The following is a 22,833-nucleotide window of genomic DNA, read 5'->3' on the forward strand; positions in this document are numbered from 1 at the left end:
ATATATGTCCATGCCTCTCTCTTGCTTTGTCACAGCTTACCCTTCCCCCTCCCCATATCCTCAAGTCCACTCTCTAGTAGGTCTGTGTCTTTATTCCTGTCTTACCCCTAGGTTCTTCACGACATTTTTTTTCTTAAATTCCATATATATGTGTTAGCATACGGTATTTGTTTTTCTCTTTCTGACTTCACTCTGTATGACAGACTCTAGGTCTATCCACCTCATTACAAATAGCTCAATTTCGTTTCTTTTTACGGCTGAGTAATATTCCATTGTATACATATGCCACATCTTCTTTACCCATTCATCCGATGATGGACACTTAGGTTGTTTCCATCTCCGGGCTATTGTAAATAGAGCTGCAATGAACATTTTGGTACATGACTCTTTTTGAATTATGGTTTTCTCAGGGTATGTGCCCAGTAGTGGGTTTGCTGGGTCATATGGTAGTTCTATTTGTAGTTTTTTAAGGAACCTCAATACTGTTTTCCATAGTGGCTGTATCAATTTACATTCCCACCAACAGTGCAAGGGGGTTCCCTTTTCTCCACACCCTCTCCAGCATTTACTGTTTGTAGCTTTTTTGATGATGGCCATTCTGACTGATGTGAGATGATATCTCATTGTAGTTTTGATTTGCATTTCTCTAATGATTAGTGATGTTGAGCATTCTTTCATGTGTTTGTTGGCAGTCTGTATATCTTCTTTGGAGAAATGTCTATTTAGGTCTTCTGCCCATTTTTGGATTGGGCTGTTTGTTTTTTTGTTATTGAGCTGCACTGAGCTGCTTATAAATTTTGGAGATTAATCCTTTGTCAGTTGCTTCATTTGCAAATATTTTCTCCCATTCTTAGGGTCGTCTTTTGGTCTTGTTTATGGTTTCCTTTGCTGTGCAAAAGCTTTGAAGTTTCATTAGGTCCCATTTGTTTATTTTTGTTTTTATTTCCATTTCTCTATGAGGTGGGTCAAGAAGGATCTTGCTGTGATTTATGTCATACATGATGCTGCACTTCTTACACATCAACTTTCCAAAATGGGAAAACCAATCAAGCCCCTAATCAGGATGAACAATTATTTTACTGTTATTATAGGCAATATAATTTAAAATATATTCAAAGTGATCTGAAAATCACTGCTATGTGTTGCTTACAGACATGTGTGCAAACTTTCTATAGTCAAATTGTCTCACAGACTCTTTATACCCTATAGTCTCCTCCTTCCTCATCCCTTTCTGCATTCCCGTATTCAGCATACAGTTGTCCCAAAGTCTCCTTGATGTGAAGGCTCTTCTCAGATACCCTCACAGCTAACTCACTTCAATATGTGCTCAAATGTCACCTCATCTGGTAGGCCTTTCATAATCCACCTATTAGCTGCACTTTCATCTCTCACTCTATTATGCTTTAGTTTTCTTCTTAATATTTGTCATAACATCCTAGATAGATTAGGTAGGTAGGTAGGTAGGTAGATAGGTAGATAAACAGGTAGATAGATAGATAGATAGATAGATAGATAGATAGATAGATAGATAGATAGATAAAGATAGATTTTTGTCTCCTTACCCCTCCCTCCCAGCATACAGTTCCATGAGATCATGGATGCTTTTTATCCACTCTAGTATTTTTAATACCTAAACAGTACCTGACAAATAAAAGATGATTCAAACACCATCTGAATTTAATGAACAGGATACTGTGTAGAATTTGTCCAACAAATTACTGGAAAATAGTTGAAGACAAGATATTTAAACAACCCCAAACAACTAAACTTATTTTTTCTTTCCTGTTTTTTAATTGAAGTATACTTGACTTACAGTATTATAATAGTTTCAGATGTACAACACAGTGATTCAATATCATTATAGATAATGCACCAGTTATTAGAATATTATTGACTATACTCCCTGTGCTGTACATTATATCCCCATGACTTACTTATTTTATAGCTGGTAGTTTGTACTTCTTAATCTCCTTCATCTACTTCACCAACCCTCTATCCATCTCCCCTCTGGCAACCACTAGTTTGTTCTCTTTATCTGTGAGTCTGTTTCTGTTTTGTTACATTTGCTCATTTGTTTTATTTTTTAGATTCCACATGTAAGTGAAAACATACAGTTTTTGCCTTTCTCTGTTTGAAAGCTAAGTTTCACTTAGCATAAAACCCTCTAGGTCCATCCATGTTGTTGCAAATTGCAAGGTTTCATTCTTTTTTTATGGCTGAGTAATATCCCATCCTGCATATATACCACATCTTCTTTATCCATTTATCTGTCAATGGACACTTAGTTTGCTTCTACATCTTCACTATCTTAAATAATGCTGCAGTGAACACTGGGGTGCATATATCTTTTGAAATTAGTGTTTCAGTTTTCTTTGGATAATTATCCAGGAGTGAAATTGCTAGATCATATGGTAGTTTTATTTTTAATTTTTATGAGGAAACTCCATACTCTTTTCCATAATGGCTGCACTAATTTACATTTCCACCAACAGTGCACACGAGTTCCCTTTGCTCCACATTCTTGCCAACATTTGTTATTTGTTGTCTTTTTGATGGCAGCCATTCAGACAGGTGTGAGGTAATCTTTCATTGTGGTTTTGATTTGCATTTCCCTGATTATGAGTGATGTTGAGCATCTTTCCATGTGCCTGCTGGCCACCTGTATGTCCTCTTTGGAAAAATGTCTATTTGTATCCTCTGGCTATTTTTGAATTGAATTGTTTGTATTTTGGATATTAATCCCTTATCAGACATATCATTTGCAAATATATTCTCCCATTCAGTAGGTTGCCTTTTTGTTTTATCAATGGTTTCCCTCACTGTGCAAAACTTTTTTTTAGTATGATGTAGTCCCATTTGCTTATTTTTGCTTTTGTTTCCCTTGACTATGGAGACAGATACAAAAATACTGCTAATACTGATGTCAAAAAGCATACTGCCTATGTTTTCTTCTAGGAGTTTTATAATTTCAGGTCTTACATTTAAGTCTTTAATCCATTTGAGTTTATTTTTGTATATGGTGTGAGAAAAGTCTAGTCTTTTACAGGTAGCTGTCTGTTTTTCCCCACCGCTACTTATTGAAGAGACTGTCCTTCTTTCATTATATATTCTTGCCTGTTTGTTGTCGATTAATTGACCATATGGGCATGTGTTTTTTTTCTGGACTCACTATTCTGTTCCATTCTATGTGTCTGTTTTTGTGCCAATACCACACTGTTTTGTTTACTTATTTTTTCATTGAGAGTTTAAGGTCTTATCCCAGAAGTGTAACTCATAATGGGAACTCTGACAGGCAGAGAGTGGTAGGTTTATGATTTTTGATTGAGACAATATGCCAATTAAATAAGTAGATCTTTCTCTATTCCCTTTTTGATGACTGATGACCTAGTTTGACATAAATCATTATAAGAAAACTTTCATAGAATTGATGCAATGATCAGTTTCTGTATTCTGTATTAGAACAGTATCAACAATAGAGAGTAAAAGCATATAAGACTTTTAGATCCTGGGAACCTGCCAACCATATAAGGAAGGCAATAGAATCCAATGTGATATAGTGGTTAAGAGAGGAACCTGGAGTCTCTGCTCCTTTCAAAATTTAGGTCTGCCACTTAGTAGTTATAGAATCTTAGGACCAACTTAGTTAACTTCTCTAAACTACTTTCCTCATCTATAACCAGAGTACTTCATAGAGTTATAGAAAGGATTCAATTTTTAAAAAAAATCAACATAAGGCACTTACCACTGCTTAGCACACAGCAAGGGCTAAATGTGAGTTATTATGTTTGTTTCTTAAGGTCAGGGAATGTGTCCTTTTTTCAGCAAATAATTAATGAATGACATACAGGTCTTACTCATTGAATATTTCACAGGTGCCTGCTTATCACATAACTTTTCATAGACACTAAACACATAGAGAAATAAAAATGTACATTTTTTAAATTCATAGACTGAGAGCTCCCAAAGATGAAAGATAAGGGGTCTACCACTTTATTGCTCTATTCTTAGCATCTGACACAATGTCTGGCACATGGTAGATACTCAATAAATATTGTTGGATCAATGAATGAATGATGAGCCCTTAAACTCAACTACTAATATTTTCACAATTAAATCTTCTGTTAACTACATTCTTCTTTCTTAACTCCCCTTTTCTTTTAGATAAGTTCCAACTCATGTAGAGCTGTGTTTCAGCCAAGAAAAGTATATGTTTCTCCCTCAAGAGAATAGTAGTTTGGCTCCTATGTCCTAAAAGCCACTAAAACAGTTTGGATTTTTCTTGCCCTTTAGAATGCCCTTTACAATTCCTAAGTTTCTACCTGACAACTATGTCCTTCTCCAACAACTTAATTCTCCACAAAAATATGACAAAACATAGTTGGCCTTTTTTTGGACGGGGCATTTTTTTAGCATTTTTTTATCCCTCTAATTTTGTGTTTTCCATAAGCATCCATTACTATCAGAATATGGCACAAGTCAATATAATTGGGTACGTATCATTATGAGTCATCTAGGAATTGTAACTTCTCATAAAGTGCACCCTCTTATATAGTAACTAGACAACATGGAGTTTACTATCACTGGCCTTAAGAACAGAGCTTCTATCCTCTTAGACTTTGTATCTCTAGGAAATGATTTAGTCCCTAACATATATCTGGAGTTCGGTAAGTGATTGTTGGCTGCTGAATCACTACTTCAAAATGCCAGACAAAAATAAAATAAGAAGGAAATTTTATGATTAGAATAAATCTGAAAAGGATATACTTTTGAATGACAATGTTAGAAAGAATAGGAAGAATGAAATGTATATAAAAGAGTATCCTTGATTTCTCAATGAAGTGAGATGAACAATCTTAAAAACTTTTCTTTTTAATTTCTAGGAAATAGGAGTTATTAATAGTTTTGTACTCTAATCTAAATCATAAGAAGAATCGATTTTGAGGTTCAAGACGAAGTTGATAACTCAAGACTAAACTTTGTTGCCCAAAACAATTTAAAAATATTGTAGTTCATTCACCTGTGACAAGAACTGAAAAAAGATGTATTGAAATGTTAATGTTCTTCTACTTCTCTTTTTGCTCTTTCCTGCCTTCACCTTCTTTCATCCCTCAAGAAAATGTACCTTTACCAGACCATTCTCCCAAAGTTCATATAGGGAGTTAAAGAATGAGTAGAAAGAGTCCTCTCTCATGTCTTGCTTCCAAGATGACCAAGAAAAGAAGGAACAATGGTCGTGCCCAAATGGCCATGGCCATGTGCAGTCCATTCGCTGCACCAACTGTGCCTAATGCATGCCCAAGGACAAGGCCATTAAGAAGTTTGTCATTTGGAACATAGTAGAGGCTGCAGCTTTCAGGGACATTTCTGAAGCGAGTGTTTTCAATGCCTATCTGTTTCCCAAGCTGTATGTGAAACTACATTACTGCGTGAGTTGTGCCATTCACAACAAGGTAGTCAGGAATTGTTCTCAGGAAGCCGGGAAGAACCAAGCACCTTCACCCCAATTTAGATCTATGCGTGCTGCCCCACAAAGTCCACCAAAGCCCATGTAAGGAGATAAGTCCTTAAAGACTGGAGAAACGCTATTCTCTGAAAAGACAATAAAATGGAAATAATACTTAAAAAAGAATAAAGAATGAGTAGAAAGAAACATGACTAAAGAGGCAGGAAAAAAAATCAAGACATAAGAATCTTCATGAGTTAAAGTTCAGGCAATGTTTTTGGAGAGGAAGGGTGAAAGATTCTAAAAATAAGAGGCTTATCAGACCCTGTAGGCTGTAAACAAACAAGAGGAGGAAAAAAGGAAGACTTTTGGAAGTATTTTTATGAGATAAACTTGATTAAAATTTAGAGTTATTTGAGAGATACAAGTTAAATTGTTATCACACAGCAATTACCTTTTTTACATACTAGTATTTCTGTTTTGTTTTAATGATGCTAAAACTGGGCCAGGTGGGTCCCTAAGATGACAATTAGGAAAGTGCTTAATGGATTGGAAACATGAGTTACTAGAGAAAAAGGATTCTAACATTAGTTAATAATCAATTATTACATGTACTATTCTATTTATAAAGGTTTTTTTTTTGTATTTAATGTTCACAGCCGTACTGTGATTATAGGTAAGTAAACCAAGATTCAGAAAGACTAATTAGCCCACACTAACGAGTAATGGATGTAAGATTCACACCCAGATATCTTATTCTGAAATTTATGAGCTACATCCTGCAACCTCTGTATAAGCCACAGGAATTGGTATGCCAATAAAACAATTAACATACCAGTGTTTAGCAAAGTATTTCAGAAAATGCCTGTTTTGAGATAACTCTTTTCACAAATTGAATATCTGTTTGATACCACTCCCACTGTGCTAGCTCATGATGCAATTTACTATATTGTAATGTTACAGAAATAGTTTGTTTTGATTTATCTCCATACACCTGTGATTGATACAGAAAGAAGTTGCTGTATTTGAAATTTCAGCTGGCTAGTAGAAAATGAACGGGCAAGCAGCTCTTTTCTTCATCTTGCCTCTTAGCTAGCCTAATTAAATTTGTCTAGTCTGAAAATCTCCAGTAGTAAATGCTTTTGTTACTCTGAAACACTATAAACATTTTCACTGAAATGTTATTCAATTCATCATAATAGTGTCTTTGGGAGGTATCCCCCAAAATATAAATAAATTTTAAAATGTATTCTCAGCTCACAGATCACTGGGTACATTATGGGTTCGTATGATTTGTCTGTCTCTGCTATTTTCTGACATAATCATATCAATTTATACCATACAGACCATTAAAACACAATAAGAAAAGGTCATGAGGTGAATTCTGTTTTGTGAACCTTTTATATGTAATAAGTCAATTTTGTTATCAAATGTGCAAATGATTAAGGAAACAAGACTATATGATGAAGAAAATTCAATATAAATGCAAAATGCTGATCTTGTATGCAGCTGATCAGATCTTGAAAAGGTAAACATTTATAGTTGTAAATTAATATTAAAATAACCTAGCATAATATAGCTGTATATCTTGATTTGAGGGCACATAAGGAGAAAACTGGTTAAACCTAGAGGTAGTTAAACTCTGATGCAGTACTGGAAATATTTTTAAATAAAAATAATTTTTCTGTCTGAAATTGTTTCAACATGGTCTAAACCCACAAATATGTGTTCTGCCCCCACTGTGTGATATGATATATGATATGATATGATATGATATACAGGCACAAGAAAAGGCAAAAGGCATAGACCCTGCCCGCACAGAACTGCAATGTAATTGGTAGACTGCATAAAATAATTAATAAAACCAAGGTATAAAAACAAGGCAAATAAATATACATAAGAACTAAAAGGCAGGGATAATTACTGCTGGGGGAAGAGGGGAGGGTCTGACAGAATTTAAAATGGAAGTTGTGTATGATGAATGTATAAAATGAGGAAAGATGGAATCTGTGTAAGGTAAAGATCATGTAAAACAGAATTAGGAAAATACAGGACATAAGATAGTAACAAGCCAGATATTGCTTGGAGTAGAGCATTTCTATATAAGAATATTTAGAGATAAATTTTAACAAGTACTTTAGGACCAAGCTGTAAAGATCTTTGAATGCCAGGTTAAGAAGCATTATTTTTTCCTGTAGTCAATGGGAAATTATATGGCCAAAGTGATGTTTTGCAAAGATTAATTTGATAAGACTTGGCATTGTATTGGGAAGTATAGGTGGGTAGGAAAGTTAAAAGGACAAAGAATAAGAAAGAAAAATACTATTTAGGAAATTGTGGTAGATACTGTAGTTTGGCTGTCTTAGCACGGATTCCAATTTCCTTTTTATTAGCATTCCTTACTTATAAAGTATGGTGAGCTAAAAGATACATCTTTCAAGACTCCTTTTCACGTAGAAGAAATAATGTGACAATACTGGCCAATGAGACAAGACTTCTCTTAGGCTCTCTGGAAAATCCTTTGCCCTCCTGATATAATTGTCACTCTGTTTTCTTTATTATACCTCTTTTACTTTCCCACTAGGAATGGAGACATAATGCCAGCTATGTTGTGACCTTATGTGAAAACGGCCAAGAGAATGATAGAAACTTTATTGTGGAGATATTCATACATAGACATATAAAATTAACAAAATCAGCAATCATGTTACCTCTAGACTTCTTATTATGTGATTTAAAAAAATTAACTTCTATTTGGTTACACCACTGTAAAGTTGTAGTCAAACAAGCTGACATAGAAGCTATTAGAAATAATCCAGATGGGTCATGAAGAGCATCCAAAACCAAGTTATAGTGAAGGATAGGAAAATACCAGTGGGTTTTCCCATGGCTGATTAGATTATAGGAAGTTTTAATGAGAGGGAGTCCAAACTTAATACAAAACCCCCTTACCTAGATTACAAGAATAAAAATACTTTTAATAGAAACTGTATTTTCCTATCCTAAGGAAAGGCAGTAAAGTAGAACAACTTTTCAGGGTCATTACAAGTCTATGATTTTATGATGAGACACATCTATTAAATTTCTGACTGTAATTATACTGAATATTATGAAAGAAAGTTTAAGAAGCTATATTTCCTGTCCCTGAAGGACTTCAAAAGGACAGTATGAACGCTAACACATTCACTGGACATATCATTACTTCCCAGTAATTAACTCTTTCTATTCTAATTCTTTGCATTTCCTCTGCCTCTACCAGAATCCAAGCCACTGTTACTCTCACCTGAACAGCTTCAAAAGCTGCTAACTGATCTTCCAACACCCACTTGGACTGCCTTCCATGCAATCTGTTCTGCACAAGCAGTCAATGTCATTATTTTGAAAAGCAAATCTAATTACATTACTCTGTTGCTTAAAACACTTCAAAGGCTTCCCCTTGCCCTCAAGGGACTAACTCTTTAACATGAATCTTAAAACACCTTAAGATAAGTTAAAGCGCACATTAACTCTTAGGTTTTTGAGTTCCAATGTAACATCTCTTTGGCAGCATTTATCCCCCATAAGAGCAAACACACTAAAGAGAACAATTGAAATTACTTGTTCTTATGAATATCCATATACATGAATTCACAGTTAGTCACTAAAGCATAATCTCTGCTGTGCTGGAGTTTGAAAGTTCTTATCAGTCTGGATTCTTATTTGTCTTAGTAAATAATGGATAACTATTGCAATGATATAACACAGAAAAACAAGAGCAAGAAAATAGGTGAACGAGTGTTACATGTAAATAATAAGTAAAAAGTTATTCACTAAAAAAAATTCAGATGCTTATCTTGATATTAAAACTATTTTCAGATTATGGAAAAAGGAAGAACACTCCTCAATTAATTCTACAGAGCTAGCATAATCTTAATGCCAAAACCTGACAGTGATCCTCCAAAATGAAAACTATAAACCAATTTCAACCATGAAAATAATTCTAAAAATTCTAAATCAAATATTAGCAAATGAAAACCAGAAGTGAATTTGAAGAGTAATACATTGTGACCAAGTGGAACTTATCCCAACAATGCAAGCAGAGTTCAATATGAGAAAATTTTCAATACAATTAGAAAATAAGTCAACCTCTTAAAGAAAACATGATTATATCAATAGATGAAAAAATGATAGAACTCAGTACCTATTTATTTAAAAATCTAAGAAAAATTAGAACAGAAGTAAACTCCCTATACACAAAAGACTATTTACCTCAAATCAATAATAAATATCATAATAAATTGTGAAATACTGGACCCACTGCCATTACAATCAAGAACAAGATAGGAATGCCATTATCAGCTCTATTATTGAATTTTAAGGATCTGACCAATGTAATAGAAGGACATGAACATATAAATATTTAACAGAGGAGGCAAAATTACCTTTATATGCAGGTAATATAATTGTATAATAGAACATCCAAGAAACTTTACAAAAATCTGTTAGAACTAACAAGAAACTCTGGTAAGGTGACAGAATGCAAGAAAAAAATATACGAATATCAATAGCTTTAAAAAAATTTATATCAGTAATAATAATCACCACTCAGAAATTTAAAAGGAAAAATTCAATGCACAATAGTGATAACACCTTAAAATATCCAGGAATAAATTTACCTCAAAAGGATCAGGATCCATGCAAAAGAAGTTACTGAATGGAATATATGTTGCTGAATAGAAAGACTCAACCTAATAAAAACATAATTTCTTCCCCAATTAAGATATAAACTACAAAAAGTATCCCATTTGAGTTTTATATGGGTCTGGGAAAAAATTAAAGTTAAATGAAAGGATAAATGTATTTAAAAAAAATTCCACACACACACACAAAAAAAGACACCTTGTGGTCTGATCCCCAATTGTTCATTTCACAGAAAGCTCCCTCTCTGAACTCTAGCTACAGCGACTTGCTCTCAGGTCCTTAGAACAGTCTGCCCTCCTTCCTTTGTACCTTTGCTCATGCAGCTCCTTTATAAAGATCTTCCTCACGTGCTTCTCCTTCAGCTCTCAGCTCAAAAATTTCAGCAGACTTTTGTGGGACAAAACATATCAGTGAGGCTGCCATTGTGAGATTTCTGGGCCAGAAGCTTCTTAAAGAGAGAGTTCTGTAGCCACATAAATTAGAAACCCAATAGATGCTACACCTACCCTTGCAGATTTATAAAATTCACTAGCATAGACATTATCTGAGTGCCCTGCATAAACACACCTTTTGTTTGATGTAATTTTGCAGTTCTTGAACATTTTAAACTACAGATTCCTCCTGGGCCCCACTGCACCTCCTCAGCATCCTATGGGACTAGCGTTGTATGGATCAGTGTCTACTGGTGGTCCCAACATCAGGCTCTAGAAAGGGAACCATTCAAAGTTGGCCTCCTCCACCCCAAGTGTGATTCCCCCAGCCATCCTGCTAGATGTCAAGGGATTCCTGTGGTCTTATAATTGTCCTGAGGGCATTGTTGGGACATGGTGTTGTGGCATATATGAAAAGGCTGAGCGAAGTCCTGAAACATGTCTGGGAGTGCTCCAGCTGGAAGTCCAGCTGCTGGGAGTGCCTTCAGCCTTCAGGGCAAGATGTCTCCTGACTGTAGACTGGACAGTCAACTGGTACCAGCTGCAGATGTGGTGGTGAAAGCTGCATCTCATGGGATGACTGGCTGGCCTGCTCCCATCATTCCTTTACATAGGCTTCAGCATATCTTGGGTGGCGACTCAACCCTTGGACCTGGCACTCTACCTTCCTTGGCATCTTCTCTCAACCTCTCTCTGCTTGCATCATCCCCTTTATCTCTCCACATCAAAAAGCCCCATCTCTTTTTTTGTCTCAATTATTTACTTTATTCTGAATTTGTATATTCTAAAAAGAGCTGATTTATTAGGTTTTGTTTGTTTACAGATCAAGAGGTTTCATTAAAAAATCCATATTTCCAATATTTCTCAAAAAAAATCAGAAGTTCTGACAACAGAAATTCTATATTCCTACATGGTAGCTGCTCCACTTAAGATGGCATGAAGGCCCAATTTGTCCTAGTCTGCACCACTCCTTAATATCTCTCCATTATTAGCCAAAGTTAAAGGTTCACTTCCATTTATCACTGTGCTTGTTCTGCTACTTTATTACAGTGAGAAATATTTCTGTGTTGCCATGCCTTTAGGTGGGAGGAAAAAATGAAAGAAGCTAACACATCCTTGCTTTTCTTGTAACCAGACTTCTCCTTCCTTATTCATGTTACCTGCCTAGTCCATGTTGGCTTTTGGTCTGCTCTGCTGGAATCACTGCTTTGTGAACTACACTTCAGAAGGGACACATTGGTCAGTGCTGTAACACTGAGGCCATACATAATCCCAACACTTTAACATATCCCCACTGAAACAGATCAAAGGGTCTCCACCCAGCATGCCATCTGTTATAGACCGAATTTTGTCCCCTCAAATTTATATGTTGAAGCTTCTTGACCTGTTTACTGACTTGTAAAAGAGAGGTAGTATTCCTGACTTCATAGGAATTAAGTATGATAACAAGAATCTGACAAGTAGTGGGTGTTTTATTAGTGCAGAATTTGTTGGATTTATATATATTGAGAAGATATCTCAGAGATACTTAAATAGGTATAGTGTTTCCACTATTTCCTTAAGGAGTCTTGACAAATAGATATTGTAGGAAGGCACTTGTATGAATGGATGATGGTGATGAGAATTAAGTAGAGGGTTTGATGTGGCTACTTCCAAAAGCACAGCAGTATTATTTCAATTCAGCTTTGGACTAAGAAGACCCAAATGTTTGCTCCAAGTTTCCAGAAATACTTTGCTTTGTTAATGGAAATAAAACTTACGTCTTTCAATTTTTGGCAATTACTCTGTCTCTCTTAATCTAATTTATCTTCAATATTATATATGGAATATTCTTCTCAATGGGAAGTTGAACATCTGTATCAAATTGCAATGAAATGAAATTGTGTCCTGGCAGTTGTAGCTGATGCTTTATCTTACTGACAGCAGAGCAAAAGTTCCATTCTTTGAAAAGAAAATGTACCTGCGCACAGTTTTATTATAATTTCTTATTTTTAAAAAGCTTAATCCAATTTTTCAAAGCCATGTTCTATATTGCAGCTTTAAAACAGAGAGAAAATCTGCACCTGGAATGCATGTTAGCTCACATTTCACTGAACAATGTCATTCTCACTGGTTGAAGAACAGAAGAAGGGACGTAGATTTGAAAGGTACACAGTGCACATCTGGCTGTTTCATGGTTGAATTAAAATGTGAATAAACCCACCCCATATGGTATCACTCACTAGCATTAGTTTAGGTGGACTTCTATAAAAAGTAAAATGTTAGGAAAGAGTAACTTGGCACTCCCAATGTATCAGTTATAGTACTATCAAAATCAGAAAGAAAATCTGCATCAATTTATATATAATCATATTTGTGCATTTGAATGCACTGCATATGTACAGGGACATATTAATTTGTTAAGAGCTTATCAGGTTCCAGTTTCTTCCTAGTTTTTGCTAAGTCAAACTCAAAATTAAAAACTAAAAGCAATTTAAAAATTCAACAATGCTTCCATGGCACTTTGAATTAATGGGGTAGTTAGGAGAGGGAATTAATGGTGCCATTTCACAATTCTTTGTAGGCAATGAACATATCAACATGAAAGCAAAAAAGAAAATATAGTCTTGATAAAATAATCCTCCAGTCATTATTTGTTCCATCATCACTTTTTACTTATGGCAGCTATACGTTAAATATAATAGTCATTTCTCTACTGTAGCAAGAGAGAAATTCGCAGACGTAGTGTGAGAGAAAGGGAGTCAAGAAGGGACCTAGAACCCCTCAATGCCTGTCCAAGCATCTCCCACAGGCACTCTATGCCCCAGTATACAGGGATATGCTTGGAGAACAAGGTTAGGCAATGCTCCACATGGTTTAATCCAGGTCAGGATTTGGCAGGCAATGGCCTAGCTGGTATCCAAGACTGGGTTCTAGGGGCTTGCCTTTTCTCTGCATATCTTCTTTGCAAATATATTGTGTCAATAGGGAGATAGCTCAGGATTTGAGGCATGTGAGTTCCAACACACACAGACACAAATGCAGGATGCATTTTGATAATATCTAGCTGGAACTAGATAGTTAAATTATGGGAGTCAGGACTAGGTCCTGTTCCCTGGGTATTCCTGGCATTCAAACAGCACCTGCAACATGGTGGGCATGTAAACAGTTTCTTATTATTTTGAAATCTATTTTTTTTTTTTTTTTTGCAGTACACGAGCCTCTCACCGTTGTGGCCTCTCCTGTTGCACAGCACAGGCTCCGGACGCGCAGGCTCAGCGGCCATGGCTCACGGGCCCAGCCGCTCCACGGCATGTGGGATCCTCCCGGACCAGGGCACGAACCCGCGTCCCCTGCATTGGCAGGCGGACTCTCAACCACTGCACAACCAGGGAAGCCCTGAAATCTATTTTTGTTGTTAAGAAGTGAAGATAGACTTAGAAATCAAGTCACAAGGGTCTTATGTTGCCACATAAAGCAGAATGAACTTTATACTGTAAAAACAGTGGAGTATAGACAATTCACCGTGTTCTGAGCATCCTTTCACGTTCTTTCTAAATCTATCAGACCACAAGACTTACCCATCTCCAGATACTGAGCTATTTCTGTAGTTAGTCACAAAGGAAAATAAGCAGGTCAAGGCAACTACAGTATAACCCCTGTGTAACTGCTCACATCCCAGAGGAGAAAAGGGGGATGGCTTGTTTGCATCTTGCTGCAATGTGTGTTGCTTTCTCCAAAGCTTCTGGGTTCCTCGGTTTCTCAGCTGAGAGGTAAAGCCACTGAATGGGTAGCATTTATCTAGGCTCACTGTGTCATTCTGGTGGACTTGAAGGTAAGAAGAATTGATGCAGATATGCTGATGCTTATTATATTTGCTGGGCCATAGGGAATAAATTCCTTTGTCTCTTACTATGAAGTCTTCTACAAGTATCAAAACAATTGTGGTAGCTTAACATAAGCTCACAAGTAGAGGTAAAATGTCACACTCTTCACTGTCCTTGACACTTGATTATGGTACTAAGAGCAGACTGAGCAGAGCACTGTTCCCTAACCTTAGAACTAATGACATTTTGGGCTGGACAGTTCTTTGTTGTGAGGGACTGTACTGCACATTGTACAATGTTTATCAGCACTGTACTCCACCGACTAGACGCCAGTAGCACCCCTGCACTGTGACAGCCAAAACTATCTCCAAACAATGCCAAATGTGGCCCCAAGGAGACACTATTGAGAACCACTGGAGTAGGGAAAAGTGAGTTTGAGGGACCACCCAAGAGATTATTTCAATACAAAGGAGTGAACCAGGAGGGCAGTAGTAGAGAAAACAAATTCAAGATCTATTTTGAGGTCTGATTAACACAATGTCATCAAAATAGTGGACAAACATTTCTGTGGAAAGCCCAGGTTATTATCCTCCTTTGGGCTATACTGTGACAGAGCAGGATAGTTAACATAGTCCCGGGGCAAGATTATAAATGCATGCAGCTGTCTACTCCACATGCATGCAGACTGCTTTTGATCTTTTTTCCTGATAGGAATTGGGAAAAAATGGATTTGCCATATCTGTAGCCACATTCCAAGTTCCAGAAGCTAAATCAATCAACTTTAGTAGAGATGTCACAGCAACTGCAACTCAGGTAACTCTTTGGTTAACTTAATAATATTCCACCATCATCTGTGATACATTTGGTTTTTAAAGGAACTGAGATGGTGAATTAAATGGAAATATGGTGGGTACCACAACCCTCATATTCTTTAAGTCTTTGAAGATATCACTAATTAGAGCCAAATCTTTTCTAATTGAAATTCAGTATTGTTTCTGATTTACTATCTTGGTCAGAATCAGAGCAAGGTTAGTTTCAGGGGCTTCCACTTTTACTTTCCTACCATAATTCCTTTCCACAGTTCATGAAACCAATATGAATGTTATGCTGGCTGCTAACTATAACCATTCCAATTTTGCACTCAGAGAAAAAGGAAATGACTGAAGGTTTGGTCCATAAACCCATTAGATCTTTGTGAAATGAGTTTGCACCAAGATTTCATCATTACTGGGCCTCCATATGCCCTCATTTTAAAGGGGGAATAATATTTTTGTTCCACTGAATCAACAACAGATTAGATCCTGTCCCCAACAGTCATCAAATAATTTGGGTACTGCCTATTTTCCAAAGCCAACTTATTCTGGAAAATGGCCATAGATCCCTTTGCAGAAGGACTGGGGTAATTGTAAGACATGCTATGGGATACAGGGTCTTTCCCCAAAGGGACTGGTTGGTTTCCTTTTCATTCTATGGGTTCTGGGTTTGAGAACTAGGTCAAGTCAGGAACCTGGGAAAAGAATTATAATTTTCCATTACAGTGAATGAGTTTAACCTTCTCTTCCTTGTTCTTGATTTTTTCTGGTCCTATAAGGCAAGCAGTATCCTGGATTGCTGTGCAACTATCTCAGACTTAGCATCATCATGATCTATAGCCAAATCCATAAATTCCAGTCACTTGAGGCTCTCTGATTTCCATTCTGTCCATGCTCCCTCACACCGTATTTTATCTTGGTATTGACTATTAAATGCTATCACCATACCTCTGCTATTTGGTATTCTTATCATCCCCATTGATACCAGGAGCCCAAATCCACAGTAATCTACTACTATCTTTTCAACAATGCATGTGTCACCTTCATTGATGTATTCATATTGTTTATGGGAAGAAAGTATCAGGCAGTATCTGCCAAAGCACATAGTCAGCTGTGTGTTCTCTGGTCTAACATTATTAATTATAATACTCCTATTCTTTGAGACTTTTGACCACTTGATCAATACTTCTCTAAAGCAGTTCCACAGCACTACCTCACTTACTATAGGCCATTGTTGTTTCCATACTTCGAAGAGCAATGCCAGACATAGCGTGAGGCAGGCTCTAATTATCCTTCTTTTGAATCCTGAGTCATAGGAGGGTACCCCCATCGCAACAGACTTTAATCTGTCTATCTATCTATCCATCCATCCATCTATCCACCGATTTATTTATATTCAATCAACTTAAACTGAAAAAAAACAATAACAACAATTTGCCCATTTCTCCCCACCTCCTCTCCCCCCCCCCTTGCAACCACCAATCTGTTCACTGTATGAGCTTGCTTTTCTGTTTGTTTGTTTTTTTAAGATTTCACATATAAGAAAGATCACAAGGTATTTACCTATCTCCGCGTGACTTATTTCACCTATTTATATATCGGAATTATATTCTGCATTACCTAGGGTCCAGCACTGTTAAAATCTATTCTCAAATATGTTACGCTGGTTCTTGCCAGCATGTATTAGCCAGATCTGCAGCTCTTTTAATAAATAATCTCACTCTGTAGCAGGGACAGTACTCCTCTATTCAGGTCACTACTTCTCTGGTGAGTCAATACTTCCCTAATAAGATTTGACCCTAGTTATTGGTTCGGAAGCAATGAGGAATTCAAGGGCAGATTTAGGGGCCGGACAGCATCATCTTGTGAACACTTAACTCAGGTGAAATCTTTGCATGATATTCAGACATTAGGAAGGCATTCTTCTCTATCAAGGGGAAGGGGGTCATTTATGTTGGCTCATAGGATTAAGGTGAATCTTGGGATGTAATATTATCAAGTGCATTCAACCCAAATATCCTTACCCCAGGACTCAGGGCTTCACTACTTCCCTATCAGGATTCTGATTTTAGCATAGAAAATTTTCCAGTAATATGAATTCAACCTTCTTTATTACTCTGCTTCTCTCACTATTAGTACCTGGGTCTGATTTTTACTACAATATGTTCTCCGGCTACATGAAATATTAATAAGTATCTTTTTTAATGCTGCCATGGAGTTCATGATTATTCCTTGAGTTGATAGATGAACTGAGACTTTCAATGTATTCTTTCAACATTTCAATGGCAATTAACAGCCAACGATATTTCAAGTCTTATAATTACCAATGTCTCTACATTCAAGTACTAGAGACATTGCATCAACTATGGTGTCTCCTACATATATTCAATCTCAATTCTCTATAAATGAGAGTTTAAGTAGTTTTGATGTGACAGCATGCCAGGAATGATCATCACTCCAGGGACCACCTGGAATAGGGTATTTGTTACCATCTGGCCATCACTGATTCAATTCCATAGCCCTATCCTGAGGGCCTGTATACTAAGACCCCTTCTGTTACCACCTATTATAAATTGGCTTTCCCAAGAAGCAGATTCTGAAACACGAATTTAATGAAATTAGTTATTTGCAAGGTGATTCTAGGAAGCACTGATAGAAGGATGGGAAAATGAGATAGAAAAGGGAAGAAAGCAACAAAGGATGCCATATGGAGCAGGTAACTGCAAAAGACACTTGGAGCTCAATTCCAGTGGGAAAACTGAGTAACAATGTATTGATAACATATACCTTGAGGTTTTCCCATCTGAGGCCAGTGAGCTGGGATAGTTTTCCATCATTTACCATCAGTCATTGAATGAGGGCTGTTCATGGGAGGATAAGTATTAACTACCTGGCAATACTAGCCGGACCAGCTCACAGGTGAAGAAAGTTATCAGCATCAGAAAAAGAGTTTAGGTAAAGAGTTGCAGGTGTTTCTGTTTGGAAGCTATCAGGTTGCTATGCATGGTAATAGTGCAAACCAAGGAAATATGAGCAGAACATCTTCTGTAAGTGCTACCTTTGGTCATTTCAAGTCACAAAACAGCCTTACTTCTGTACTTAAAATGCCCAGTACCATGTAATACTCAACTCTTCCAATGTGAATCAAAATTATAGCTAATTCACCTCCCCCTGGGAAGGTGACAACCACTGTCTCTTTTCCAACTCCTTTCACTATGTTATTTTGCTGCCTCCAGTTTCTGAGCCCTCCGAAGTTGGAAAATAGAAAAGAAGGGAGTTAGGGGAGCCTGGAAAGTTCTGGCTTGTTTGGAAATGTCACAAGCTGGAAATGTGTCAAGTACTTTCTGGACTTGGACAATGTATAAAGACTGTTCTTTAATGGACACTCTTGTGGACTCTCCCACAGGGCCCTTGATACATCTTTTCTGACTCATAGCTTTCTCCTCCTGGAGGCACAAGAATCCTTGGTTATAGTTTTTCTGTCCTGAAGCTTGTTTACCTCTGCAGGAGGCCCTATTAGGCAGGATTTATGACCACTCCCACGCTGGTCCTCTGTGGTGTATGTGGACCTCACCCAACCACAGATAACATTCCTGATCCCTCTACCCTAACAAACTCTAAAAATGCAACTGACCCATGCAGCCATCTCTCCTTTCCCCTACCACTGATGGAATGAACCAGTCCAGTTTTGCTTTTAGATATTTCCATATGGGAGTTGGACGCTAGTCCCCTGCATCCCTCCAATCACAAGACACATACTGTATGTGCAACTCTCAATGGTTTTATTGAAGCCTCTTACTATGTTTAATGTGGCAGGCAGAAATCTCTGACCCCTTTCTCAGGGTTGGAGCAGGGATTTTTCCAAAATATTCTCTCTACAAACTCTTTCCTAAACTCTTTTCTCAACTCTCTATACCTTCAATGTACATAAGGGATTTTTTAAAATTACGTAACAAATCCTTGGCCACCTACTTTCTGCAAAGCTTTCATGGTGGTCTGCCTTATAATTCACTGTGGCTTCTGATATCTACTGTCATCAGGCCTCAGACAAAACTGGGACATAAAGATCCAATGTTAGCATCTTAATATAGTTATAAAAAATCAGACAATTCCTAGAAATTCAAAATGTGGTTGCAGAAATAAATATAATACATACTCATTACAGAAAAATTAGGGGAAAAAAGAAAGTACAGAAAAAAATAGAAAAGGAAAACATACTCCAGCAACCACAGACAAGCAACAATATATCATTCTGATTTATTTCTATCCAGTTGTTTTTTATTCTGTGCATATGGTTCTTTACATATTATGATAATACTCTACAATTTCCCATCGGGATTTCCTTTTATTTAACTCTGGCATTTTCCGTATGATTCTAAACACTTCACAAATGGGATTAATAGGGATAAACTAGCCCACAGAAGAGATGTGCCACAATTTATTTCACTCTTCCCATATTGTTAAACATTATGATTGGCTCCAAATTTTAGTAATTTTAAATGTTAATTCCATAAATACTTTTTCCCCTAACATTTTTTCCTAGATTTTAGGGTTGGAATCTATTCACAGAGGCATAATTACTGGCTTAAAAGGAAATCCCCAAGATTTAAAGCCTCCTCACTGGTCTAAAACCAGGGCCCCTCACTGTTGTTTTATTGACAGGGTAACCACTGAAAAGGCTGAAAGAGGGTCAGAATAGATAAGAGGCCAAGGTCCCACTCTAGTGGCCACTGCTGAGACCTTTGAAAGGATAGGTAGGAAAGGAGCCGATGGCACAAGGACCCTCACATCTGACAGGTACTTTCCTGGGATGACTTTGGCTAAAATACACTCAGTTTGTAGAATTAAGAACAGAAATACTACTAGAGACAGTTACGTAAGACAGTAGTGAAACCTCAAAAGCTTTCAAGTTATGCAGGCCACATGAAGAAGTGACGTAGGCTCAGTGGATCTGCTGCAAACTGTTCCTTCTAAGGGGAAAAATCACTGCTCATTCTCAGATAGTCTTGTCACATTTAGCAAACAAAAATACAGATACCCAGTTAAGTTAGAATTTCAGATAAAGAAGGGATAAACCTCTGTTTATATAAGTATGCCCCGATTATTGCATGGGACATACCTATGTTAAAACATTACCTGTTGTTTCCCAAAATTCTAATTTAACTGGGCATCCTGTAATTTATCTAACAGCTCTATTCCCCAACTGTTGCCATCCAAGAGGGTGGGTCTAGGATTGCAAGATATTCAAATCTCTCAAGAGCTACCAGAAATCTGGAGGTTCTTGCTAAATCTCCTTATTTCCATATTTTAGCAACTAGTTCAAAATGCTTCAAAAACATCTGGGGGCCAGATGAGACCTCTAATATTAGATTATGATCTAGAATACAGACTAAAACATATCTACCATTGGAAGGAACAGTTCTAATGCATATTAATCATGTCTTCTTTATGTCAGTGATTTTCTGAGAGCAGGTGGAGACAGGGGAAAGGCAGAAAAAGCCATGTGGACACAATACCTCAGAGGAAGTTGGAAAAGAGAGGGAAAGTTTGGAATAATGTTGGAGAAAAAAGACTCTGGATACCATGCATAAACTCTTCCTACTTGACTAGTTTAGGTAGAGCCAGCTCTGTGCCTTAGAAAAGTCAGTGTATGCCCTTGATATTTAAATATGTTTCACTAATCATAATCAGGTCAACCATTTAAGGTAATAGTAAGGAAAACAAATTCTTCCTTTATTTAAACCTCACAAGGAAGAGCTTCCACAGAAAACAATGAAAAGTTATTTGAGTTAACATTTACTAGAATTAAGCAAACTGTAGATTCATTTTAAACTTCTATTTGTTAATTAAGCATGTTTCTTCACTAGTAAAATTGAGACAATTTTAAATGAAAAATCTTCAATTTTTTAAGTCAGAAAGATTTTCTCTGATGGTATCCAAGTCCCAACTTCCTAATTAAAATAAAGTAATGGCTTTCCACTCAGTTGTGGGAACGAGACATTTAGAGAATTACCATGAGGTACTTCAGAGGAACACCATTAAAAATGATGGGGAAGAGATATGGGAACATATGTATAACTGATTCACTTTGTTATAAAGCTGAAACTAACACACCATTGTAAAGCGATTATACTCCAATAAAGATGTTTAAAATAAAATTAAAAATTAAAATGATGAATATAGGTAGCTGAACATTTTGCTCTTGCTAAATTGAATTCAGTGGGTAGGTAAAAGAGCTCTTATTTATTTGGTGCCAAGACGATGCATTCATATAAATTGTCTGGCATGTGCAGTGTTATGCGTCAAACAGCTTTGTTTCTGTAAAATAATTCTAGATGCAGAGTTGCCTGGATGTAATTTCCAGAGTTCTATATTCAGCATATAGAATTCAGTTCTTACTTTTTCTTTTTTTTTTGCGGTACGTGGGCCTCTCACTGCTGTGGCCCCTCCCGCCGCGGAGCACAGGCTCCGGACGCGCAGGCCCAGCGGCCACGGCTCACGGGCCCAGCCGCTCCGCGGCATGTGGGATCCTCCCAGACCAGAGCACGAACCCGTGTCCCCTTCACCGGCAGGCAGACCCTCAACCACTGCGCCACCAGGGAAGCCCCAATTCTTACTTTTGCTGGAATAGTAGTAACAGTGTATACCCCTAAGCAAAAAGGAGTGAGGTTGTCACAGGTAAAGCCCATCAACAATTCCTAGGAAATAAAAATAGAATCTGGGTAATAAAAAAGTCTAACCTTTTATTTCCCTTTTCCTTCCTGCTCCGTCTAGTTTCACTTGCTTCCAGGGTGCAATGTACAGGCCTCGGACACAGCACTTCAGACCAGAGCTCCTAGTGTGAAACGGCTGTACCTGGCACCTCAGGTCAGCGGGAACGTGAGGAAGTGCTGCGCACTACATTGCAATTCAACATGGCGGCAGCAGTGTTGGGCCGAGTGCAGAGACGCTGCACCGGGCGCTGCAATCTGGAGCGTGAGCAGCGCCGCTGCGCCACACCCACGAGAACTGCGCCACACCCGCGAGAACTCCGCCCCCTCCCTGCTGACAAGAACTCTTTAAATTCAGCCCCAGCTATGGCCCGTTAGGGTGACGGGATTGTGTGGACTCCAGAGCACAAAGCTCGCACCTCTCCATCCTTTGATCAAAGAATAAAGCTTTCCTTGGCTTCTGAACCAAACTAGGTCTCATTCTATTTGCTGGAATGACAACAAGCAGAAGGATCCTTGTTGGGGACTGCCTCGGGAGGGTAGGTAACAAGGTTCTTACTTATCCTAACTTGGGACCTGAGCTTTCAGTTCAGAGCTGAACTCCAGATTTCTTAGTGAGTTGTTTTATTAATTAATGACCAAGTATAGATATGTATTAAATCAGGGACGATATTCAAAATCTTTAGCCTTCCATATGGCATAAGTACTGACCAATCAGAATGGAAACTAACCCAATCAGAACAGTAGTTTTCTGTTTAAAAAAAAAAAAAAAAAAAAACTCCTGTTCAGCATATTAGCACTGTATACAATCCAGAGAAACATGCCTTAGAAGGAAAAAAAAAAAAAGGTCCAGACTCTGCCTTCAAGAACTGTATATTGATGTTTATTTTAGAAGGCAACCTCTCGATTATCATTTAATTTACTGGCTCATAAGGACAAGACCAAGGAAGA

At 37.3% G+C, this 22,833-nt stretch overlaps 1 pseudogene; it reads left to right on the forward strand.

The window, feature by feature from the left end:
- The first annotated feature begins 5,205 nt into the window (after window positions 1-5,205).
- On the forward strand, window positions 5,206-5,552 carry LOC116751753 (annotated as a pseudogene).
- Window positions 5,553-22,833: the final 17,281 nt, after the last annotated feature.

Source organism: Phocoena sinus, chromosome 3 (genome assembly GCF_008692025.1).
Source record: "Phocoena sinus isolate mPhoSin1 chromosome 3, mPhoSin1.pri, whole genome shotgun sequence".
In the NCBI taxonomy this organism is placed as follows: domain Eukaryota; kingdom Metazoa; phylum Chordata; class Mammalia; order Artiodactyla; family Phocoenidae; genus Phocoena; species Phocoena sinus.